The sequence below is a fragment of the Platalea leucorodia genome (genome assembly GCF_965183815.1).
Source record: "Platalea leucorodia genome assembly, chromosome: 3".
In the NCBI taxonomy this organism is placed as follows: domain Eukaryota; kingdom Metazoa; phylum Chordata; class Aves; order Pelecaniformes; family Threskiornithidae; genus Platalea; species Platalea leucorodia.
Window position 1 is genome coordinate 62434975 of NC_138825.1, and position 16799 is coordinate 62451773.

Below are 16799 nucleotides of genomic sequence, written 5' to 3' on the forward strand. Positions count from 1 at the left end.
GCTGAGGACAGCTGGAAAGTTCACCCTGGAGACAAAACTGTGACCAGCCCGAATGCACAAGCTATCTTTTTGCTAACGTTGAATGTTAAAAACGTAGGATAAAGAAATTTGCAAAGGTGGAAGGAAATGTTTGTGTCCAGATTTCACTGCATTCACTTCTCCTTCTCATACATACTAATGGACCTCTGTCAGCCCTTGAGTAATAATAGCATGAGTGTTTCTTACCAGCTGAAATGAGGAGTAAGGACAGATTGAGGAGCCTGTAACAAGTAGAAAAGCATTTGCTAAGAAACTACTATACAAAGTTAATTTCACTGATTTAAATCACACTTTAACATTTTACTAAAACCTAAAAGCTGCTATGACCTGTTTACTACCTATATGCTGTACAAACACCAGATAGCTGAGGAAGAACCTACTCCCTATACTTAAATGGCAACTTTCGCTGATTTTGTTCTAGCTCAATTCTCATTGTTTTTCACAGACTTTTTGTTTAACCACAGACACCTTCTTTCTTTGTTAGGCTACTCCACATCTGCAGAGGAATGACATTCCTCCTCCCTGAGAGCAGTGATGAGGAGACTACACTGGCTGCTTTCTTTCACTGCTTTTTCCTTTCCGTTTCTCTATGTTTTAGTGGCAATGCCACAATGCCAGAGCTGTAGGTGAACACCATCTCAGATTCAACTTTCAGATTCTCATAGCAGTCAACAGCTTTCTAGAAATCTTACACTGAGTAACATTTGTCAGTTACTGATCATCAAATCCCTTAAAGCAGAAGGCTTGCTTTTAATATTAATGTCAAAAAGCTGACTTAAAATAAAGTAAAAAAAAAAATTGTTATCATGCTTAATTTTATTTTTTTCAATACAAGGACTAAATCCAAGCTAACAATTATGTTGCTGTGGTTAAATAACCATGATGTTATTTATGGCAAAAAAGACTGTCTGGAAGCAGAAGATTAATGAAATATGCATGAAATAAATTTTAAAAGAACATAAAAAGTATAAAAATATAACTATGGGAAGGGTTCAAAGAGGGCTGAAAGAAACTTGAATTTGCCTGTAGAATGAGACACTGGAAGGAAGAGGGAAAAAGGTTAAACTACACTATGAACGAAACAAGGGAACACAAAGGAAGTATATAACCAAATGATAAAGAGAAAACATTTGTGAACCCTTCCTATCATTTAGTATACTAGAAAAACAATGAACTTTAGCCAGCTTAGGAACCGCTTATTTACATCAGAGAGCAAAGGTGGCAGTTCCATTGGTTTCAGAGATGTGACATGAATTAGTGCTTGTCTATATATGCTTTATCTTTCAGTTTTCACTTGATAGCTGCTACTTGTTGTAAAGGGTGAAGAAAGATCAATGCTATGAGGTTTATAGTACGTAGAATGACAACGAAACCAACAAATTCCTAATCTACCATATAATGGCTTTATTCTGGTAAACTTTCTTTCCTGTTAAGATATACCTCGTTGCAAAAAAAGGATAGACAAATTAATTTGGCTGATGCTTTTTAAAGTATGAATGCATCACTTGCTTTAATATTTCTAACACAACTTCTGAAAACAATCTTTTCGTGTGTATCACATGCTTGTCCTTCTGGGACAATGCAGTTTTACTTTAATACTACGTACGTCTCATTTGTACTTTCAATCATCATCATATAGGGCGCAGCTGTAGACAGCAAACCTAGCCAACCAGCCTCCCTGTAGAAAAAAAGTAGATATAGATAGGATTAATCAACAGATAGAAGCCCCTTCAGCAGACAAATCAGAAGACATCTTTTCTCTCTATTGACTGTGTCCTGTGTCCTGACAGATCACCCAGCAATACTTTTTAGTCTGAAACAGACATGAGGACGAGATAACATTTCTGTTAAATTAGTCAAAGAGAACATAGCATGGAGTCAGTTTTATACTGGACTCAAGACGGTCCATGACACGTGGTCCATATATCCTTCCATGGAGTTAAGCTGGTTTATATTTTAAATAAATTTGGACCAACAGAACAAGTTCTTATCAGATAAATACCTGCTTGCCATGGTACTGGTGTTTCTTGTTTACTACTATAAAGTTCAAAGACAGATTTGTAGTATTGTTAAGCCACAATAAAATTCAGGTGAGGCAGTGTGACATACACTTCCCCAGAATGAAAAATTTTCACATTTACAGTTTTTGTGCTTTTACATATTTTCTGGAGTTCTCTATCCCTATTCTATTACAAAATTTTATTAAGCTTTGCATGCCCAAAGAAGGTATTATAAGGTCAACAATGGCAGGGTAGCCATTCAATAAAGGTTGTCTTTAGGTTAGGTTATAAGTGGCTAATGAGTTCCATTCACCGAATTGCTGGATAGTGGGACTTTCATTATGCTTTAGAAACCCTCCAGCTTAATGTAATTGCTGTAGATCCTGAGGTGGAAAGAAACTCGTATAAACATTTTAACTAGCTTCCAAAAGTTGGCTTGCTTCCTCAGTTGGTGTCTTGCACAGCTACATGTGTTATACACTTGTCTGGTGAACAAGCTTCGTTAAGTTCCACATCCCATACTTCATCTACTGTATTACATGCGTTAACAGTTCCGTAACGCGCTGCATATTTTATCTGGCAATGCTTTAAGTTTAGGTTATGTTACACATTAAAAATTCTGCAAGTCAGAATGAGACTTTATAAAACTCACTCAAGATTTAGGAGTATCCAAAATCTCTCAAATGCAGGACATCAACCGTACAAATTATATGGATATCTTTGAAAATTTCCCTTGTTTAATATGCTTACTTACTGCTCAGAGGGACATTTATACTGATTTGTGTTTTCAGCACTGTCTGGAATAAGATGTTGCATTTGTGACACCTAAGCATTTGCCACTTCCTACAGATTTGTGAGATCCAGGGGCATAGACTAGGGAGGCGTTTGTTTTGTTTATTATGTGGCAGGAAATAGAAAAGGGAGAATAAACTAACACTTTCTTGGAATGCCACTGAACGCCATACACACTTTGCTGAGTTGTTGGAGGAGGTCCTCCATATATAAAAAACAACCAGTGGCTCATTGGAACAAGTTGCCTGGACCCTTCCCTATGACCATTCTTCCAAGGAAACCTCTCAGAAATTAGAAGGTCTGATGAGTTGCTCTGAATTGCTCCCTTTCTTTGACACTTTTTCACACTCACTCCATAGCAAGGAGATACCTGATGTCACCTGGCAAAATGTAGTGTCAAGCCACTGTTTGTAAATTTGGTCCTGTCCTGGACCGTGCTGCACAGGTCATCTCCTGAAGCATGCTTGCCTCCTCTTCTGTGTGACCAGATGTGTGCCCAGTTGTGTGGTCAAAGTATGAGTATGTGTGTTTGGATCCATGTCTCCCTGTATGTATCAGCCTTGCACAGCACCATGTAGCTTTGGCAACTTTATCTTTAGATTAGAGAGCTGCTAGACCATGAATGCCTCCATTGTGGTAGTATAAGCTTCTCAAGCTAACAAGATGTGTATCACTGATTAAGGGGACAGTTTGATTTGCTCAGTGTTCACACTGGAACTCTACACAAGCAGTACAGCTTTTGGATCTGGACACACAGAGACTATTTTAATCTAGATATAAATCAAATACACAACTACAGTTTTCTACAAATTCAAATGCTGGGTCCTTGAAATCAGAGGGTGTTTTGTCTTTGTCTTTAATGAATATTTGGAATGAAATCTTGGCCCAAAGTGCTTTGTTACAGGCTTAAACACATGCTTAAGTATTTTGTTGAGTCAAAGCCACGCATTAGGTACACAAAGAATGTTTTAAACCACAGTTAATGTAGTTTTACTGATCAGCTTATATACAAATAAAATATGATTAAGTACTATTAATTTTAATCCTTTGATGGCTATATCTTTATGGAAGGTATAAAGAAATTAACGGGAGAGTTTCACCACAATGTGAGATTTAAATTTCAACAAGTCAGACATTAAACAACAACTAACTTATGCAGTGGACCTGTGCATGCACATAATTATCCTGATTCCTTTTTTAAGAACATTTATGTGTTATGGTTTAGCTATTAAATATCCAAAGTTATTAAACATTATGAAAGTGAACCATATACGTAAGTTAAATGTCAAGGGACAGATCTATGCAGCTTGATTGTAGCACATAATATTATAATATTATTTCTAAAAGCAACACAGTTAGAACAACATATTAAAAAGGTATCTAATTGTTAATATATTAAGCTGCTTCATAGCTAAAGTCTAAGCAAGAGAGAACAAAGTGACTCAACATTTAAATGAGCGTTAAGGGGACACACAGAGATGACCTCAGGGGAAGAAGAAACACTTTGTTTAATGTAGGTATTTGGTTTCCAAACAAACTTTGACTCACTTATAATAGTTTTTCTTCCTGGTATTTGTAAAGAGCAGAAAATCAGAAATACTAGTTCCTAGCCCTAGAAACTTTGCCTTACAACTTTTAAAATTAATTAAAAACTTCTGGCAAACTCATGATATATTTAACCATTACCTTATCCAGACAGCAAATACCTGACCTCCCAGTTTGTTAACTAATTAGCAGGTCAAATCAACTGCCAGAACTAAGAATATTTAATACTCAAGAGTGCAAATCAGCATTGTCTGCACTAGTGATAATAATCTCCTTATGTAACAGCTACCTCGATATTTCACCAGTAATGGTTGAACAGACTCATTTATGTATCGACTGTTTTAGAAAATGTGCCCTAACATGTCCCAAGGCACATATACAAAATGTAATAACTTGCACAGAAATAATGCCCTACAGTATAATAATATACGTGCATAGGAAAAAATGTATGGTATGTAAAAATCATTCAAACAGTAAAATGGATACTGATGCAGAAATTTTTTCAGATATGGGTTTATACACTGGAGATCTACTCACTTAATAATACTAAGAATTCAGAATACACCCTTTAGGGAACATCTAAAGACAGCAGATCCTAAATCAGATAGATCAACTGAAAAAAAGTTCTCTCTCACTTCTGTTTTCCATGCATGCTTGCCAGGAAGTTATGTGACACACTAGTGGGGAATATTCCATAGGGCATAATGTTTTGCCTATGCAGATATATGATATACATGGAATAATTTTTCCATACGGAAATATCTTGCTGGTTGCCCATTTTTATTTCTTATACCGTTCCTTCTCTTCACTTTTTTCTTCACTTAATGGCTTATAAATTTTGTATTACTCACTTCAGTGGTATGCATCTTACTACAATGAGATCCAACAGAATTATTTTGTTTTCATAATAAACAAGCCCTAAATACTCTGACATCACTCACTACACATACTGCTACAATTTTACATCACAACTTTATTTTCCTTAATACTTATAAAGAATGTTTCCCATTTTTTTACAGTTACATTTTCCAGTAATGCAAAAGGAAAAAAAAAATGTTTTGCTTAATGCCATAAATATCAGGGAAAAAATGAAATTTTTGAATTTCTGAAAAAAAAATTTGGGATCACTACAAGAGGAAAATTGAAACTGCAGCAATTCATTTTCAATCCACAGTAGCCTTTGAGGGTCAGGCATCCTAGCAATGCTGACCCAGCAGTTAAAATTAAAAACATGCCCTCTCCTCTCAACACTGTAGATGTTACATTAGAAAACTCAGTCCTGTTTCTTGGTCTCTCAATTTTTTTTTTTTAAACAATTCTCACTAAATTCTGTATACTTTGGAATGTCATGTCAAACTTTTATTTGAACAGATAAATGAGAATATCAGATAAAGATCTGTGTCACACAAGTGACTTCAATTCTATTTCAGTTTCAAAAAGCATTTTCACAGAAGCCCTCAAATTTTCCACCTATGTTTCTGTCCTAGTTTCAGCTGGGGTAGAGTTAATTTTCTTCTTAGTAGCTGGTATAGTTCTGTGTTTTGGATTTGGGATGAGAATAATGTTGATAACACACTGATGTTTTGTATTTTGCTAAGTAGAGTTTATACTAGTCAAGGACTTTTCAACTTCTCGTGCTCTGCCAGGTGCATAAGAAACTGGGAGGGAGCATAGCTACGACAGCTGACCCAGACTGGCTCAAGGGCTGTTCCATACCCTACGGCGTCATGCTCAGTATATAAGCTGGGGGAAGAAGGAAGGGGAGACATTCGGAGCGATGGCGTTTGTCTTCCCAAGTAACCGTTACGTGTGATGGAGCCCTGCTTTCCTGAGGATGGCTGAACACCTGCCTGCCCATGGGAAGTAGTGAATGAATTCCTTGCTTTGCTTTGCTTGCGCGTGCAGCTTTTGCTTTACCTATTAAACTGTCTTTATTTCAACCCACGAGTTTTCTCACTTTTACTCTTCTGATTCTCTCCCCCATCCCACTGGCGGGGAGAGAGCGAGCAGCTGTGTGGTACTTAGTTGCCGGCTGGGGCTAAATCACGAGAGTTTCAGAAAAATTATGCTGTTTTTCTTCTTATGCTTTTCTTTATTGACTTTAATTGTAGAGTTTGAAAACAAAGAAAGAAAGCATAAATTTAAAAATATTAAATTTTTAAAATACAAAAGACCAATTCTTCATGGATTAATAGATATATGTGATAATTAACTCAATATTATATGCACGCATGTGATTTATGCCATTTAACCTTTATGTGCATTATATATAAAAACATTCCTTGGAAGAAAATCTGAAATTAATCTTTCTTCTTTTTTTTTTCTTGACAAATACAGACATGTTATTTCTGGGCTGTACTGATAGAGGATTGTATTGATTGTGTAAGACACTGGGGGAATAAGGTATTCTGGTGCAAGGTTTTCAAATTCATCATAGTCCAGCTGCTAATCTTCTACTAAAAAGGTATTTCATTCTTCCCATACATCTCTAGATTGATTCTTGTTTTGGTACTACAAGTAGTACAGCATTAGATTATTTTAACATTACAGACAGCAATTTCAAAGAGACCTACCTTTCAACCGATACTTCATTTCACACCTTGGTAGAACTGGGGTCATAGGTTCTTTGAATTTTCTGAAGTTATAGGACCCACCAGAATGAGCTGCAAGACTAGAAGGACGAAGAGTGGTCAGAGCTTTTAGTGCAAGTGACAACTCAACGAAGTAAACATCTACTGATTCCTAGAGTAAATAGTGCCTAAAAGGGAAGTATGGAGTGTCTGCAAATACACTGAATTTCAAGTGGTCTCCAGATTGTGCTAGTATACCACTCTGAGTGAAGAGTATCAACTCTGACCTTTCCAAGGTGATAGTAATGTTTTGGAGATCTGTCTTATAACAAATGAGAATAAAGTCAATACTTGGATGACTCTATTTGAGAACTGGTTAGGATGCTAGCCTCAAGAAATCAAGAGGTCAGTTCCCTGAACTGTCCTGGCTGAAGTCTCAACAGTATTTGAATGAGCTAAGTACCCTTGTTTTAGCAACAAGTTTAAGAAGTTGAGTCTGCGGAGTCTCTAACTACTTAACCACAGGAGAGGATTTTAGTGGGATTCAAAAAACTACCCCTTTGTTGGTCTTGTGTTTGGAGAGTGTATATAATAAAGGCTGTGGGGGACTCTCACTGAAGTGAACAGAGCCCTATAAATTCCATGCAAAGTGGCTGTCCAACTCAGGGCTTAAAAATTGTGAAAAGGTGAAAGCTGTCATCTATTTTTTATTTCATTAAGTCAATCAACCCATATATTTACTTGAAAACAATCCAAAAAATCACATTGGGAAAAAAAAAAAAAAGAAAAAAGAGAGAAAATATTTGTTTCAAAAGCATTGCTTTTTTGCCAATTCCATATTTTAAGTATTAAGTGAAAATAAATGAACCCGAAGAGCCAGTAATTCCTCACTAGAAGTCCCTGCCCATCTCAGTTACTCAGTTCCTCAGTTCTCAACATATTTTTCTTTCTCTAGTTCTCATAATTTCTTTCCCACCACAAACAAGGTCATACTTCTCAATGTAAAAGCAGACATTCACACAAGAAAATTGCATCCTTATATTAAAAATAATCATAATTATCCAACAACTTTTTCAGGTATACTTTCAGATACATATCATGAAAAAGAAATCTTAAAAGGGGAAAGAAAAAGCCCAGTTCCTCCCATTTTCTGGTCACCTTTGAAAGGCAGCTTCCTCCATACAGGTGGCTAGATGTCCTCAACATATTGCATCTGTTATCTTTGATATGCTTAGCACAGACTCCTGTGGAGACATTTTCTTAATTGTGAGTCAGAGAAGCTCTTGGAATCCCGACTGTCTCTTTTACTTTATTTAACGTGACAGGCTCATTTGTCCTAAATACTTCACTTCTCAACCCTCAGTCATCCTCTAGCAGTATCCTATAACATGTGTCACTCTTTCCCTACTAATATCCAATTAGGCAGTCATCCATCTTTTGCTATTACCTTCTTTAATCAGAAAGTCATATGCAGAGATGGAAAAGATCTATTTTACCCATCTCCCTGTCAATGCAGATTTATTCCCTAGAGTATATTTTCTAGCGTTATGTTTATTTAACTTAGATTACTACAGATTTTCAAAATAAAGTTTGAGCCAAATAATATGAACAGCTTGGATTACACCATTTGGGAGTTATATGATCAGTAACCAATGCCAAGAGAATCAATAGACAGGAAAAGCCTTTTAAAATGTGAGCAGGGAAACAAATGTGCCTGTTGCTCTATAACCAAATACAATTCATAGGACTAAATATTAGTTTAATAGATTCTAGGGCAACTCTAATAGTTCTTTAGAAAAATTATATCTATCTACTCTTGGCGACCAAGTGGGAGGCAAAACAGAGATGGTCATCAAGGGCCAGATGTTCTACGTTATCTATAAATTTGCACCACTAGATATTTGACTCTTTTTTTTTTTTTTTTTTTTTTAAGGAGTCAATGACAGCACGAAATAGCTGAACTTTCCAACAAAAGAGACCAGCCTTGTCCAGGGAAAGTACATGAAGTACATGGGCCCAGTCTCGACCTGCTCAGTTGGTGCGATCAAATCCAGAAGCCTGTTCAGTGCCTGAGCAGCCAGTGGAGACTCCCAGTAATGCCATTAGTGCCAGTTACAATAGTAGTTATTGTGATGTGGTCACTTGCCCACAAGGACTCGAGCTGAGACCACCAAACTTACTTCATGTAAGTCACTGAGCAGTTGTCAGATGACAACAACATTAGGTCATTGGTGGCTCACAGCAACAGCTCTTCGTGCTCTCCTGATACCACTAGGCCTTTCTTCCCATGTTATTCCTGCTCTATCTTTTCTCACCTTGTGTGCACAAGGCATGTATCACTGCATGCAAGCAGACACAAGAGGAAGAAGAAGCGGCATGAACCCAGGTCAAATCATCTCATATTGGGGGACACCAACAGCCCTGTCAATACCATCTCTATTGGTGCAAAGGAGGTCACAGCTCATCAGAAGTGAGAAGAATTGCTGTTCAGAGAAAAAGAGTAATAATGGGAGAAACAAATAAACAGATAGAGGGTGATGACACAGGCAGGTCTTCAGCTTTCTAAGTACCCTAACACAAAGATGTGATTACACCAAAACATAGACATTTACTGGAAGATCTCTAGATGTGACGTAGGTGGATTTAGTATTAAGTTGTTCTGTAAATTAACATGCAAGTTGATGGCATTTCCACTTAGCCTTGCCTATAGAAATAAAAGCCCTAATTAAATAATAAAAATTGATATACTAGAAGTTTAATTAAAAAATCATAGCCACTCCAACATTTTCTACTTAGCTGTTTTATAGAAGCAATGAAATAAATATGAGATAACCCCTTAAAGAGAAACATCGTTTTCTGCTGATGAATATCAGCAGCTTCAAACACTGTCTTCATTTATAATAAGGTCAAGTTGCAACAAACTGATGAAAAATACATCTTAGAAAAGGCAATAGGCAAAGCCAATAACCCATGTGTAAAGAACAGTCACTCTCATAACCCTCAATTTCAGTGAGCACACTACATTAGTAAGTTAAATAACTCAAGGGAATGTTCCCAGGCACTGGGATACTGTGGACTGAATTGTTAGCACTGACACTGATATGGTCTTGTTGCAGGCCAGTGATCCTCTCTCTTGATCAGTTTTCAGGCACAGCTCAGGCATTATTAGGGACTCAGAACAGGTAGGCATCCTCTTTGGGGGACCAGGAGAGCAGGTTAGTGTGGATGTGAGCTGTGCCTTTCAAGTTGGCTTCAGAGAACAGTCCCAGACATATTTAATTTACTGTCACAGATTTGGCATCTGGAAGCACAATTCACCCCAGAAAAAGAGAAAGGAAGTGAAAGTCCCTACTCTGTTTTCCCTGTGTCTGCATTAAGAAGTGATATGGTTAGCAGACATACTGCCATACAGGTATTAGTATCACAGTTTTCCCATGCAGACTGACCTCACAGTGAGTTACTGTGTGAATAAAAGATGCACCGTGTGGAGGATAGGCATCACTGTTCCTAACCCACTGTTTCGCTTGCTGCCACTGGGGACCGTTTTTGCTGTGAACTGTGAGATACCATTGTGTCTTCTAAGAGATTATGAGAATTTGAGGGTGAATTGTTCTTGTTTCAGTCAGTAATTCAGTTTTTTTTCACCCTGTCTTCAGCGCTAGCTTCTCCCTCCCTATCAGATTTGAGGCTGCTGGCATGGTTTGTATCTGGTGAAGAGATAGCACATTTAGTTGTCAGGAACTTGAATACCATGATAGCAGAGAAAAATGAGAGTGTTAGGATGACAGACAGTAAATAGAAAATGATGGGTGCTGAGGGCATTCACTGACCATCTGTATATGGCAGAATGGTCATTCTGGGCTGAGGAAATAACAATTAAATCTGAATTATGATGCAAAGCTGGGATGACTTACTGACTTCAGACAGGGAAGGCCACATTTTTGGTATTGCATGATGAGCTTGCAACATCCCCTATAGCAGTGCCACACTAAAATCAGAACTACTTTGAAGCAGAAGAACTCAGAGAGATTTACCTGTGGGGTCCATAAAAGTAAGAGTTATCCTGGTTAATTTTTAAGCTGCACATGATATTTCCTCTCTTATGTAAAGCCATTAACTGGGTCCTGCAAAACAGTAGCCTTTTAATCCTCTTCTGAATAGGAGAATTATTTTACAGGCAGCCCATATTCTAATACCATTACTTAGTCCTCAGATTTGTCTTTGCCTCTTAGTACCTTCATCATCAAGGAAGTCTCACAGAAATTAATGTAGGTGGTCAAAAGGCAGTGATGGTGTCTGCAGTGGAAGGAATGCAAACAGGGTGGGAGTACAGTTACAATGCCACCAGTGCATATCAGCATTCTCTGAGCTACCCTTGCCCACAAAGCTGTAAAAGAGGCTCTAGAACTGCAATATGAAGAAAGCCTGCAATTTTGGAGCAGACACAGCCTGCTTTCAAAAATGCAATTTGGTAGACCAAAGGCATTCAGGACATGCACTGCGAGAAGGCTCAGTCTCAGCATTTCAAGTGCCCCTCTTGTTATTGCTGAAGTTTGTGACCACCTGTGAAAAAAGAGGGGAAGAAAAATATTAGAAGTGAATGAGACAGAAAGCATGCCTGTTAATTTTGAGCAGTTAGCTACAAAGGCAGTTACAAAATCAAATCACGGTATGAGTTCATTGAGGACAGCCTTAAGAGTATATTGACTGCCCTGTTTTGTGGGGTTTTGGCTTTGATTTTAATTGATTGATAAGATATTGTATGACTTCATGAAAGAAATATCCTTCTGGGAAGAATGAATAAGTATTCTGTGAAGCAAAGCAAAATATTAACTTCTGAAAAGTTAATATATAGGACATTGCAAAACAAGCAACAAAAATGCCTTAAAAGAAAACAATTTAAATTGGTATGTTCCAATAGCTTCTGCTGACTGGCACATCTGTAAGTATACCTGTGGCTTTTTTTTTTTCCTCTGAGGCTGAATGGAAGAGCTTTCTTGTTATGTTACACCTGAAACTAAGTTGGGAATAGCAAAGGAGCTGTGCACTGTTATTCATATTGCGTATTGGCTTCTGGGATACAAATCTTTGCATCTTTTTTTCTACATGATCCTTTTTGCCATCTGCTTTTTCTGGCACAGGAGCTACATGCTGTCTTGAAGCAATTTCTTAGGTTTCTTTTGGTCCCTTCCATTCATTCCCTCCCATGTACCAAGGGTCACAGACTCATAACACTTTTGGACATTTGATAGACACCTCCCTCCTTCTTTTTTTCTTCTTTTTCTGACATAAAATTGGTCTTCCACTCATTGAGAGTGGAGAAGATGCCTTTTACAGATATCCCAAATGAGACCAATGGTTAAAATAGATTAAGAAAGATATTTTTAGAGATTTATCAAATACAAGAAGATTGGTGAGAAAATTTCTTGAAATTTTCTGTAAAAATCTTCCCAGAAACAATGAACTGAAACAAGTATCATGGTGGCTTTTCTAATAACAATTTAGGGTCAGCAAGGTGAGTGTTGAGGTAATTTTCTTGGCTTCAGATGATGATGGGAGTTTGTGGGGGTATCCTACGCATTAAATTAAAGTAAATAGAATGTAAATAAGAATGAATATTACCAAGCTTATTCTGGTAAAGATTGATCTGATGTGTCTTTCATGGAGTTGTTAAAGGCCCAAAGAAAGCTGCCGACTGACATTGCTAAAGACCCAGAAATGCTACTCTCTGAGCTGACTGCAGAGGTTAATGGAAAGCTGTCCTACCAATCTACAGAAAAAGAGCAGCCTACAGAGAGCAATCCTGATGGTCCAGGGCAGTCTCTGCCCTCATTCCTGGACAGCCAAGCATACTCCACTTCTGTTTCAGAAGCTGTATTACAAGGATCGAAGGGTTCTTTGCTCAACACCTACTACCTCTAATTGACATTAATGCAGATATACACCAGGGCAGGTTTCCATCCCCCCTCTCAGAGCAGAGGTCTGTCTGCATACATCCCAAGTAGATGTGACCCCAGGAATATACAAGCACGGTTTAAACTGCTTGAAAATATTTTCAAGGTTATGCTGTGAAACAAAAGGATTACTGTGCCAAGAAAAATCTGAAGCTCTGCAAATAGAGAAGGATGGCCAGGCTGGTCTCATTTTGTGAGCCAACTCAAAGCTTCACCCTCTGACCCAGAAGCAAACTAGCTCTCTGTCCACCTCAGAATTCAGACACAGCATGTAAATAATTTGTTTTGGACTCTATGGCTGGAAAGCAAGGGCATTTTGGATTGGATATTTACATTGTAGGTTTGCTTTACAATTTTATTCATAAAAACCCTGCAGTCCAAATAACTGGTTACTGGATAGCTTGCAAGGATAATTTTAAATTGTCCGTGTATTTTATTTGAATGCTTAGGCATGATTTTCAGTAATGTGTTGGTTTATGTTGCTAGAAATTCCAACTGCTTGCACTGCTAGAAGCATGCATTTGGGAATAATTGGAGGTTGCTAATAATATTATCTTCCTTTTTTTCTTCTTTTTTGCATTTGATTGCCCATGCAAGTTGTACTTGCAAATTGGCAAGATCCAAAGGAGCTTTTATTTGCTCCCTGTTGTCAAGCATTGGGAAGGGGAAGCAGGGAAGATACAGTCATGCAAATAACAACTTTATTTCAAGAACCACCATGCTTTAATCTGATACCTTAAGTGAGTTTTTGCTTTATCCAGGCATATTTTATGTGAATCTTGAAGAGCACCTGGGATGTACAGTATCTTTGATCTTTGTCCAACACTGTTCTGTGGTCTAGGTACATTTCAGTCCCTCCTTGCCTCGGGCTGTGCAAGATGGCCATTGTCATAAGGTCCTCATGCACATCCTAACACAGATGGCACACAATCCTCCACAACACCAACAAATATGAGGCAATATCAGATATTTCATTGGTTTCCTTTGCAGTCTGCTTGTACTGCCCCTCTATGACCTTGCTCCATGTTCTGTCATTTTCCAAGTTCTGTATTTTTTTTTCAGTACCCCAAGCTGCTTATACTCCCAAAGATTAAAATGCACTTACCTTGTACCTTTTCTCCCCTGGCTGAAGTGCATAGTTGTTCTTGTAGCCTCAACAGCAATAAAGACGGAGACACACTCACACATGCAAAACTAAACTCATGACATATCTTCTAATCACACCAAAGACAAGGGTGAGGGCAGTGAGATGGGACAAGAGAGGAGCTCTTTACTCATAGCAATTTCTTTCTAAAAAAGTTTAGAACTTTGTCTAAAATAATTGGTATTATTGGTGAAAAAACAAAGGACTACTGGTAAGGGCACATGCTGTGTAACTCTACATAAACTCCGTAGCTATAGCTACTGGGATGGGCTATAAAACACGCATAAAATATTCCTCTGTGCCCAGGAAGAGCTGGACTGTTGAGGGAATTCACCTTCTTTCAAACAACATTTCCCCATTACAGGTCTCACCCCACCCCTCTGTGTTTAAGTCTGCACCAGTTCTTTGAGATACTGCTGTTCCCACATGCTTATGGTTTCTGTGCTGAGTTATCTGTCAGCAAGGGTAAGGGCAGCCTGCAGCTAACAAGAAATCACTGGAATGGGAAGGATGTTTTGTTTATCCACAGGCCCATAATGGCTTTTAGCCATCACTAGCACTATGGGGTTTGGAGAGCTGGTTCAGTCTAGCAATGGTTTTCATGAACAAATCTCAAAGCTGGGTATGAAAGCAAACGAGATGGCAAAACTTAGTGGTAGATCAGGTTGCAACCAGTCAACCAGACAGATTTTGACAGGAGTTGAATGCTCAGATGACTAGGCTTCTTCAGCAAGAGAACAAATTTGTTTCCGAAGCAATGGCCCCAAAGTCAGAAAAATTAAAGCAGGAGTAAGCAACTTGATGGAGTTTCTCCCACTATTTGAGCAGGTGATACAGAACTCAGCCCTACTCTGTTTAAATGGGCCACTGTTATAATGGTATCTATAGTGACAGAGAAAAGATTTAACCAATATTAAACTATGTTTTAAAAGAGAAACAGAACATTAGATTAAACTAGGAATTAAGGCAGATTTGTTTAAAAAACACAATTTATGGTTTGGTGAATGAGGAAGCGTTTCTGCGTTTTTGAGCTTTGCAAGAGTATAAGCAGGTACATACCTCTCCATACCTGAATTGCTGGTTGATATAAACACTTATATTTGTACATTAATTTGATTTTATAGCTAGCAGAGTTTTATGTGACTGTTTGTGTTATGTTAGTGACCAGTACTCCTCCAGGGCATATAATCTGTCCTACAGAGTTTTCTTCATAATAGGCCAATAAAGGAAACCTTATAGATTTTATGATAATGTTGTAATTCAAATATTAGATGGTTTACTAAAAATGTTCTAAAAGAAAGAAATTGCTCAACAAGCTTATCTACACAGTAGAACTATTATCTCTGGACTCACAGTGGCATTTTTTAAACCTTGTGAGGGAATTCATCTCACAGACTATTAGTAGTGTTTGCCCTATAACACATACAGCTGCCTCTCTGTAGGTTGCATGGTTGTCTAGTCATTTCCCCTGGAGTGTCACAAGACTGTAGTAAACATTTTACAGACATAGAAACTTACAGATCTCTGTCCTGCTGAATTTATCAGATGCCATTTCATGCACATCTAGCATCGCTCTGAACTTCATGGGCTTGCTCAGAAGTGTAGAAAGAAGCACAGGTGCTTTCATGGCTGTGTAAGTAGCCACAAATCCTGCAATTGCATCTAGTCCAGCTGATCCTAGATACCACAGGGAATTCTGCAATGTCCAGGACTGAAGTCTTAATACCTGTAAATCATGTATTTTAATACATTTCAGTATCCCTAAGTCCCTCGGGATGTTCTGACAGAGAAACTGCAAAATTGATTAATAGAAAATATGAAAAGGACAGTGACAGTAGGAAGGGAAATACAGACATATGGATTTTTCAGTTCCTTTTCCAATTATTTCTATAGAAGTCATAAACCCCTTTGCTTTTTGCTCTTGGTATGGGTTTCCCTTGTTCATCTTTCAATCTCACATACTTCCGTTCCTTGATTCAAATCTATGGCTATTCACTGTTTTGAAACATAACCCATACCTCAGATAACACTATGCCTGTTTGAGAAGACTGGTGCTTGAAAATAAATCTGCAATAATCTCATGAAGTAAGAAGCAAAGGAGAATCAGAACCTGGGATAGGTGGGGACAGTGGAGGGGAAAGTCTATGTAAGGAAAGGAAACATGTTCTGGGAGTCAGAGAGATGCAAAAGGAGGAGGTTTTCCAGAACAAATCTAGTCGTATTACCTCTCACTCATCTATCAACAACATGACTAGTAAAACATGGGGGAGCTCCTTTTAACAGATGACCTGTGGATTGTACACACAAAAAATATGAGAGCTTTCTTTTTGATTAGTACACTGAAAGTTGAATCCCTTCTCTCTATATTTTGTTGTGTTGCTCTTTGAATGAATAATTTCCTTCTTCCCTTCTCTTGTCCTCTCTCTGGCCTTGCAAGTAGACATTCCTCTGCAGCAATCGTGGCTCCACTGAAATGGATGCAGCTCTGCTTGGTAAGTGGGAAGATCTGTATAGACAGATCTTCTTACTGCAGGTCTGAGGTCTCCATGCTTTGTCTGCTATAGTGGATTAAAAGAAGTGGATGCAGTAGTGCAAGAAATACACTCACATGGGACTCTGAAGATAAGGATTCAGCTCCCACCTTTTGGTTGGAAGATGCAAAGGCTTTTGCAGTTCTTTTATCTCTCTTTTATCCGTCTTATTTTGGGGGTAATAACATATCTGGGTCAGCAAGGATGGGATTCTATTTTTGAGC